Consider the following 9,099-nt stretch of genomic DNA (forward strand, 5'->3'; position numbering starts at 1 on the left):
GTGTTCACTGCTGTGTGTGTGCACTTTGGATGGGATAAATGCAGAGCACTAATTCCAACTATGGGTCACCATACTTGGCCACATGTGACGTCACACTCACTTTAGTTGAATGTTACGGCCGATAACAGATAAACCAATATTACAATTCTATAATAATTTGTCGAAAAACTAAAATTCTGTTTAAATCAACAAGTAAATAAATCATATTTGCATATTTTTATGGAATCTTCTATATATATATATATATATATAGAAGATTCCATAAAAATATGCAAATATGATTTATTTACTTGTTGATTTAAACAGAATTTTAGTTTTTCGACAAATTATTATAGAATTGTAATATTGGTTTATCTGTTATCGGCCGTAACATTCAACTAAAGTGAGTGTGACGTCACATGTGGCCAAGTATGGTGACCCATAGTTGGAATTAGTGCTCTGCATTTATCCCATCCAAAGTGCACACACAGTCTTTGCACTGGCCTCTTTCTTGTTTCTCAGGGAGTGTGCATTAAGGGTATGTTTACATGACAGCGATTGTACCAAAAACGTTGCGTTTTTGAAAAGTATCGTGTACAGTACAGATGACATTGTTGTCTAAGCCTCACACTGAAAGCATTAAGTGAAAGTGAAGTGACCCATACTCAGAATTTGTGCTCTGCATTTAACCAATCCAAGTGCACACACACCCAGAGCAGTTGGCAGCCATATTGCTGCAGCGCCCGGGGAGCAGTTGGGGGTTCGGTGCCTTGCTCAAGGGTCTCACCTCAGTCGTGGTATTTAGGTGGAAGAGAGCGCTGTACATTCACTCCCGCAACCTTTGGGTTACGAATCCGACTCTCTAACCATTAGGCCACGACTTCCCCTATTATCAGATTATAAGTATCGGTCAGAAATTAAATACCAGTGCCTCCCTAGATATAGACTTTTGTTTGTTTGTTTTGCACGGCTACTTATTTACGTTTCTGATTATCCATAAAGGCATCATTCTTAAAATCAAACAATCCCTGCTTTAGATGTTCTTCCTGTGGCAACTGAGTTAATTGAACCTTTTCCACCAATACTGATCCAATTTCACAGTGGCATCACTGAATCTATTCGCAGCTCATCAGTTACAGACTGGCTTCATCTGCCTACTGCACAAACACAGACACAATCATCTGCTGCCTCCAGCCCCCTGCTGATGACCCGCTCCACTCCAGGGCCATCAAATGCCCAGCTCAATCATAACCCACCAAACCTCTCACCCTGGCCACAGCCCTTTCCATGTACATCAACCTGGCAAAATGTTCAGGTCAATCAAAACCAGCACCACTTGCCACCTTAGTCGCCCTGCACTGTGGCAGAACTCAACAAATAAGGGTGTGTGTTACACACTCTGAGAAAAAAAGGTCCAAAAGCTGTCAACTCTAAAGGGTGCATGTTAGTACCTAAATGGTTCATACTGTATCAGTACCTAATGTGTACACAATAGTACCTGAATTATACGTAATTGTAACTTTTGAAAGGGTGCCATCCCAGTGAAAGCTTTTTGAGCTTTTTTTTTTGTGTACATTTCAGATTAGAATATCTTACTTTTGGCATGAACAAACAGGTCAAATGCAACTATTATTACTCATAAAAACAAATCCAAACCCATCCATACCATTCTCAAAATTTAAATACACATTTAACACACTTAACAATAACAATGGTTTAAATATTACTGTCAGTGTTTTTTTTTTTTAGTATCATTATAGGTTTTATTAAAATAAGATTTTATCTTTTTATTTATTTTCTGTTTTCATTTTAATTTTAGTTAAAGTTGTAATAATTGTTGTGCTTTTTTGTCGTTTTTATTATTATTTAAAAAAACAAACATATATACAGTTTTTTATTTTTATTTTAGTTTATTAAGGTTTAGACATTTTAGTACTAAATGAAAATAAGAAATGTTGCCCAACTAGCCAAAATAAAATGAATACAGCTTTTTTATTTATTTATTTTTATTTTTATTTTTTTATTTTTAAGGGGTGTTTGCACGAACACTGTTTTAAACTAAAAACAGAAAGAAAGAAAGAAAAAAAAATATGCATTTTGTCCGTTCATTTACATGACAACAGTGTTATGGAGGCCTAAAAACATAAACGGGTTTCAAAGTGCCATTTTCGTCTCCATGTAAACTATAAAAACATGAATTTGTGGAAACGGTGACATCATGCGCATGTGTATTCATGTTCAGTCTATATAGGAATGCATATGTGCACAGTTTTTAGTCATTTTCGCAGATCCATGGGAACGAGGATTGTTTTGACAACATTGTTGCCTGTGCATGAAACTTTTCAAAAATGCAAATGAAAACATTTTCAGTTTTAGTACAATCATTGTTGTGTAAACATAACGTTAGTTAACAACAATAATCCTGATTACTAATCTTGGCAAACCTTTGCCATGTTAAGCAGATCATTTCAAATAATTCTTACGTCAGAGGTCTGGAACAGCCTTGTATGTGTAAAATCAGGCAAGGAATACTGCTGTGTTTACTTATAAAAGTCAACAGAGTACCGGGGTGAATTAACATTAGGGACAAGAGGCCTAACCCCACTAATTAGAGGTGAAAGGGAGACTGTAATTAAATTTCAAAGGATGGAAGTCAAAAAATCACACAGTCTGAGTGTGTTTTCTCACTGACTTGCTCTCCTGTGAACTAGAAACAAATGCTAAAACACATCCACTCTTTCTCACATATGCATTACAAACACAGTCAGCAATAGCAGTAATATTAAAAATAATGTTATGAAACATGGTCAAACAGAGCCTGAAAATAGTCCCCAGCACGCTCCCTGTGCAAGCAGGTGGTCACGTTGGTTATGTTGAAGGAAGTTAGCCTATTTTTAGGCGCTGTGTAATATCATTGCTCCTGCTGCACCCATAGTACGGCAGCAAAGTTCCTTGATTATTACGCCGGAATGAGAGTATAGTTCCTAGCCATATCGGCCTAGAAAATCGCAACTTTTCATTTTCCGTCGGTCTTAGTACACGATGTAACTATAGAAGAGTCAAGTTTTAAATAGGAAAAATATAGAAACTCTTTGGTCATTTTTGAGCGAGATGCTAACAGTCTAATCAGATTCAATGATCTATGCTAAGCTACAGCTAAAAGTGCTACCGCCAGACCCGGAGATCGGCTGAATGGATTCGAAAACGGTAAAACTCAACTGTTTAACTCTAGAGGAGATGGAAAATGAGCCTATTTTCAAAAAATAGTGGAGTGTTCCTTTAACCATGTCAAAAGAGTGTTTTGGGGGTGATATTGTATCCTTTAATGCACAATGGTTGTTGGCCAAACACATGGTTATTATTATGTGCTGGCTCAGTGTTATTTTAGTTTACAGATTTGCACTGAAGTCTTTTTTGCCTTCTGGATCTTCTTTGAAATCATTGAAACTGAGTGTGTTAGTGTACTGGGTAGAACAGGGGTCAAAGCCGACGTGTCGCACCTCAGGATGTTGACAAGTAATCTGGCTTGTGAAGACTTTGATGTAAAGGTTGGCTGAGGACTCTGAAGTCCTTGAGAGGTGAAGCTCATTATCAATGGGTTTTAATGTCACGTTAGGGTGAGCTTTAGGTGGGCATGCATAAGCTTTTAGTATTTTAGTCTAGTATTTTAGCAATGGCACGATCTTCTCATGCCCACGGAGGATGAAGTCCGGCCCGTGTGCCATCTCTGAACATACAGCTGGAATAAATAAATCATATCTGATGCTTACATGAGAAACTCAGCTCAGCTGTTGTCAGGCCTCTAAATATACACATCTATCATGCTTTGACTTTCTCTTCACAGACGCTACTAAACTCTTTAGTAGCCATAAGTTGCTATTAAGGTTGAAAGACGACTTATATTGTATTATATTGTTTTGGAAACATTTTTGAAGATTAGAATGCAAATAAATCTACAAAATGTGTACAAAATATAAATATCACAACAACAACAAAAAAAAGATTTTGTATGAGGACATTTCCAAAATGATATCAGAGAGACAATTCTTGATCAATTATATTTTATATTAAGCAAAATCTAATTCCTAATTTATTGAGGCTTATCAAGATTTTCTGTATGAAGTTATATTCACTTGTACAACTTTATTGCCATGGCAATGCAAAATCAAAAATGACTATAGAAATAAAGAGAATAACCTTACAGTTTAAATAATACACATTTTAACAGAATGAATGTACGTGCCTTTATAAATTAATAAGCTTTACATCCTCAAAAATCATCTTTTAAAAGCCTCCAAAAACTGGCCTCATTTACTTTCATTGTAAATACTTCACCTTAACATATTTTGTACTACTTTATACTGTAATGCCACATATGCTGTTGATTGAGCCTAAGTTGTTTAGAACACTGGACTATTGTTTTAATTTAAAATATATTATCTGAAAACATCTTTAAACAATTTTTCTTAGGTATATTCTTGTTTAAGGATGTTTAGATTGACATTGTAATGAGAAATGAACATTCAGAAACAAACTAAGTAACACAATCCCAGTGTTTCTAGTCCCTAGTTAGGATAGATACCATATTGATTTAGGTGGATGAAAACGAGGCTTTTTAAGGACAGACTTGCATTCTTTACAATGGCACACACTGCGTAAAGGTCCGAGATCACACAAGATTTTCACCAGCTGAACAATGCGCATGTTGTTCATCAGAAGTACAATCCATTGAACATACTGTACTTCTCAAAAATTAAACATGGCTCTACCCTATAGGTGCTATAACTAAAAACAGAATGCAATGATCTGCAGGGGTATGTGGCCATGACATAAGAACACAATGTTTATCAATGCAGTCAGGAGGTCAATCCAACAGTGACACTTGGAAAGGCCGGCATGCTGGCATTTGAGTTTTAGTTATTACGACACCCAGCCAGAAGATCAAGAGCGCACATGCACCAGAACTACAGAAGGCTCTTATAAATAACACAGGGATGACACCCAAGGGTTGAGTTTGACGGTATGTCCAGGGTCGCATGGTCACGTCCCAAACCATCTCTCAAGGGAAGGCCCTGCACGGTGAAGAGGGAAGGAGGGCTGGGAATGGAGGGGTTGGCCAGCGCCTGGCAGCCATCGCAACAGCTGCGGTCACCGCTTGCATTCCGCCTGGGCCAACGTGAGTAAATAACCACATGCCCCAACTAATTTTGGGGGTAGTGATGAGGAGAGGACAAAGGAGACTATAGTTCTAACTGGTTAGGGAACTGTGACAATGGACATTCAAGGGCTTGAGCATTCCATCCAGAACACAAGAGCCAAAAATACAGAGTAGAGGGTAGATTTACACATGGTGGAAGAACAACAGGAAACTTATGGCGCTTTTCCACTGCATGGTACGGCACGGTATGGCTCGGTACAAACCGAGCCGAACCGTGCCGTGCCGTACCGTACTGAACCGTACCGAGCCGAGTCGTACCACGCAGTGGAAAAGCGCCATTAGACTCGAAAAACATAAACCAATCCAAAAGGTCTGTCCTGCAAATTAACAGGGTAGATGATTGCATTTTGTCGGTCCAGCGGGTGTCTTTGATCAACAGACCTTTGACCTTTGGATATTTCAGTATCACGTTGGACAACAGGTTGTCCTGCATCTTCAATAAACAAGCTACAGGTAGTCCAAAATGCAGCAGCTAGAGTCCTTACCTGGCCCCCCGACTGAGCCTGGTTTCTCCCAAGGTTTTTTCTCCATTCTGTCACCGATGGAGTTTTGGTTCCTTGCCGCTGTCGCCGCTGGCTTGCTTAGTTGGGGACACTTAATTTCCAGCGATACCGTTGACTTGATTGCAAAGATACTATTTAAACTGAGCTGGATGTTGACATCACTGAATTCAATAATGAACTGTCTTTAACTGAAAAATTAATGTTTACTATTGTCATTTTGCATTATTGACACTATTTTCTTAATTAATGCTGTTCAGTTGCTTTGACACAATCTGTATTGTTAAAAGCGCTATATAAATAAAGGTGACTTGACTTGACTTGACATCAACTGAGCTCTGGGCAATTCTCGGAATGCTTTGAAGGAAAGATAAAGTGATGACGGGTCAGGACTACGACTAGAACAATTCCAGAACCGGTTCCAATTTTTTAATACCAAAACGAATTGGTGTTTTAGGTAACGGTCCTAACACATGCATTTTTTTTTCACCAAAATTCTACACTAATTATTCAGTTTTATATATGTACATGGAATGATCAAGTGTGTATGCCTATATTGTCACTATTATGTTCGGTTTTGGTTTATTTCTAATGTTCCTTGTTAATTTCCCGTCTTCCTTAGTCTTAGTCCACACATACATGGGTATTTCCTCCTTTGTTTAAAAAAAAAAATCTTGTCCACATGAAAATGCAACAACACGCTATGAAGCGATGCCAAGAGCATGCCAAACCAACAGGTGGCGATATAACCCTAACCGTAAAGCCATGTTGGCCAATCAGAAGCCTGAAAAAAAAGTTATTACCGGTTATTACCGGTTGTTACTGGCACACATTCTGACGTCACAAGCCAAAATCTCCGGAGCAACCAGAGTTTCTGAAAATCTTCACCCTGGCAGGAGTTTTCAAAACGGTTTGGTTTCAGTGACCTGATATTGCGTTTGCGCAATATATATATATATATATATATATATATATATATATATATAGTGGGTACGGAAAGTATTCAGACCCCCTTAAATTTTTCACTCTTTGTTATATTGCAGCCATTTGCTAAAATCATTTAAGTTAATTTTTTTCCTCATTAATGTACACACAGCACCCCATATTGACAGAAAAACACAAGCCATGTTGGCCAATCAGAAGCCTGAAAAAAAGGTTATTATCGGTTATTACCGGTTGTTACTGGCACACATTCTGACGTCACAAGCCAAAATCTCCGGAGCAACCAGAGTTTCTGAAAATCTTCACCCTGGCAGGAGTTTTCAAAACGGTTTGGTTTCAGTGACCTGATATTGCGTTTGCGCAATATATATATATATATATATATAAAATCACTTTGGATAAAAGCATCTGCTAAATGATTAAACGTAAATATTCATTATTATTAAGTAGATTTTTTTTCTTTCTTTTTTAATATCTGATCTGGATTTGCATTATTTTTATGTACATACAAATATGTATAAAAATAATATATAAGTTTCTCATATAAAAAGTAAATACTGCAGTATTATTATACTGTAATTATTTTTTAGTTCAAAAATATTTACAACATTTTTCCAAATATTTATTCCTTACAAGTATTAAAAGAACTGTTAATTCAACTATTGAGGGACCAATTCTTGATGAATGATATCCCTAAAGAGGACATCAAATTTTCTAATTTATTCACATCTTTGAGATACTCCTGTGACTTATGGGACAATATGTCTACTTGAATCATATTCCTGATTCTGTAGGAGCTAAAATCCCAAATGAGATCCCTTTAATATCAGAATTAGTTTTCCTAGATAACATTGGGAGAATACATGGATACCTTTGCTTAAGCTTCTGCTTCTCAGATGTCCTAGTATTTCCTCTACAATATAAAAGATTTGCAAATATATCCGCCATTCTCATGTCAGAGAACTATCATCAAATACTTCCAAGACCAAATTATCTGAGCTATGTTGTCTACATTCATTTATTAGCTCTCACTCTATTGCATGTCAACTATTGTCTCATTTGTTTCATTATCTTTTTAGGAGTACATCAATTTTAGGAGTTCATACTTTCAGCAAAACTGAGAACTCTGATACAGCTACCAAACTGTGAAAGAACAAGCTCTGAGCAATACAAATTGTCCTCTAGGATGATTTCATGAGCTGGATTTTGCAGTTAGCTTTTAACTCATGCCTCTTTCCATCATCATGTGCCAACCACTATCAGGCATAAATTAGTATGGAAGTAATACCCAAATCTGGCCTTTGATCAGCGGCCAGACGTACTCTACACCCAAACAGTGCTGTTCACCCTTCACTTTCACTTAAGCACCAAAGCCAAGCACACGGTGCACTTTCTCGATCTCCTCTCCCTCTTGTCTTCCCTTGCCAAACGTTCACATTCATTTGTTTGGATCGTCTCCACCTCAGGGAAGCTAAGCCGCTAACTGCTTCATTCATACGGATGACATCATTAAATCCTTTCTCCAACATTGGCTGAGTTAATCCCGCTCATTCTCTCCTTGACTGGCTCTATTATGAAGCACAAATACTAAGGGTTTTGACGAATGGCCTGTTCTGCATTTGAGAGGTACCCACGCTGTCACCTCCTCAGGCCTCTGTCCATGCAGGGAGAGCAGGAACACTAGAGCCACTGAGTGTCCTGTACTGGCAAACAAGTCAGGTGAAACTCGCATCTCTGTTACTAATAATTAGAGCAATGCACCATATACGATAGAATAATGGATGGATGGATGGAACGACAGAACGATGAATGGATGGAACAAAATATCGATAGAACAATAGATAGAGAGACAGACAGATGGATGGACGGATGGACGGATGGATGGATGGATGGAACATGGAACAATAGATAGGCAGACAGACAGACAGAAGGATAGAAAGATGGATGGATGGATGGTAGAACGATAGATAGAATGATGGATGGATGGATGGAACAATAGATAGAACGATAAATAGAACGATGGGTGGATGATGGATAAATGGGTGGATGGAACAATAGATGGGTGGATGGACAGAATGGATGGATGGCTGGATGGCTGGATGGATGGATGGATGGATGGATGGATGGACGGACAGGATGAATGGCTGGCTGGATGGTTAGATGGAACATTTATATACAAAATATAGGTATTAAAACTGAAATAAGACTGTGCTAAATATATCTGGTCTGTTAATACATACTTATATACAGTATTGTACTACACTATACTGTAAAAAAAAAAAAATATATATATAAATATATATATTTCAGGATTGTATTTAAAACATATTTTTGGAGTAAGTTTTATAAGAAAATACTATTTCAGTCCTTCTACTTTAAAATGTCACGTATAATTAAATATGTTGTTTGACATTTCTTTGTAATTATTTGTGAAATTTACAAGCAATTTTGGAGCAGAAA

This window comes from Sinocyclocheilus anshuiensis, unplaced genomic scaffold (genome assembly GCF_001515605.1).
Source record: "Sinocyclocheilus anshuiensis isolate Anshui unplaced genomic scaffold, SAMN03320099.WGS_v1.1 scaffold1007, whole genome shotgun sequence".
NCBI lineage: Eukaryota > Metazoa > Chordata > Actinopteri > Cypriniformes > Cyprinidae > Sinocyclocheilus > Sinocyclocheilus anshuiensis.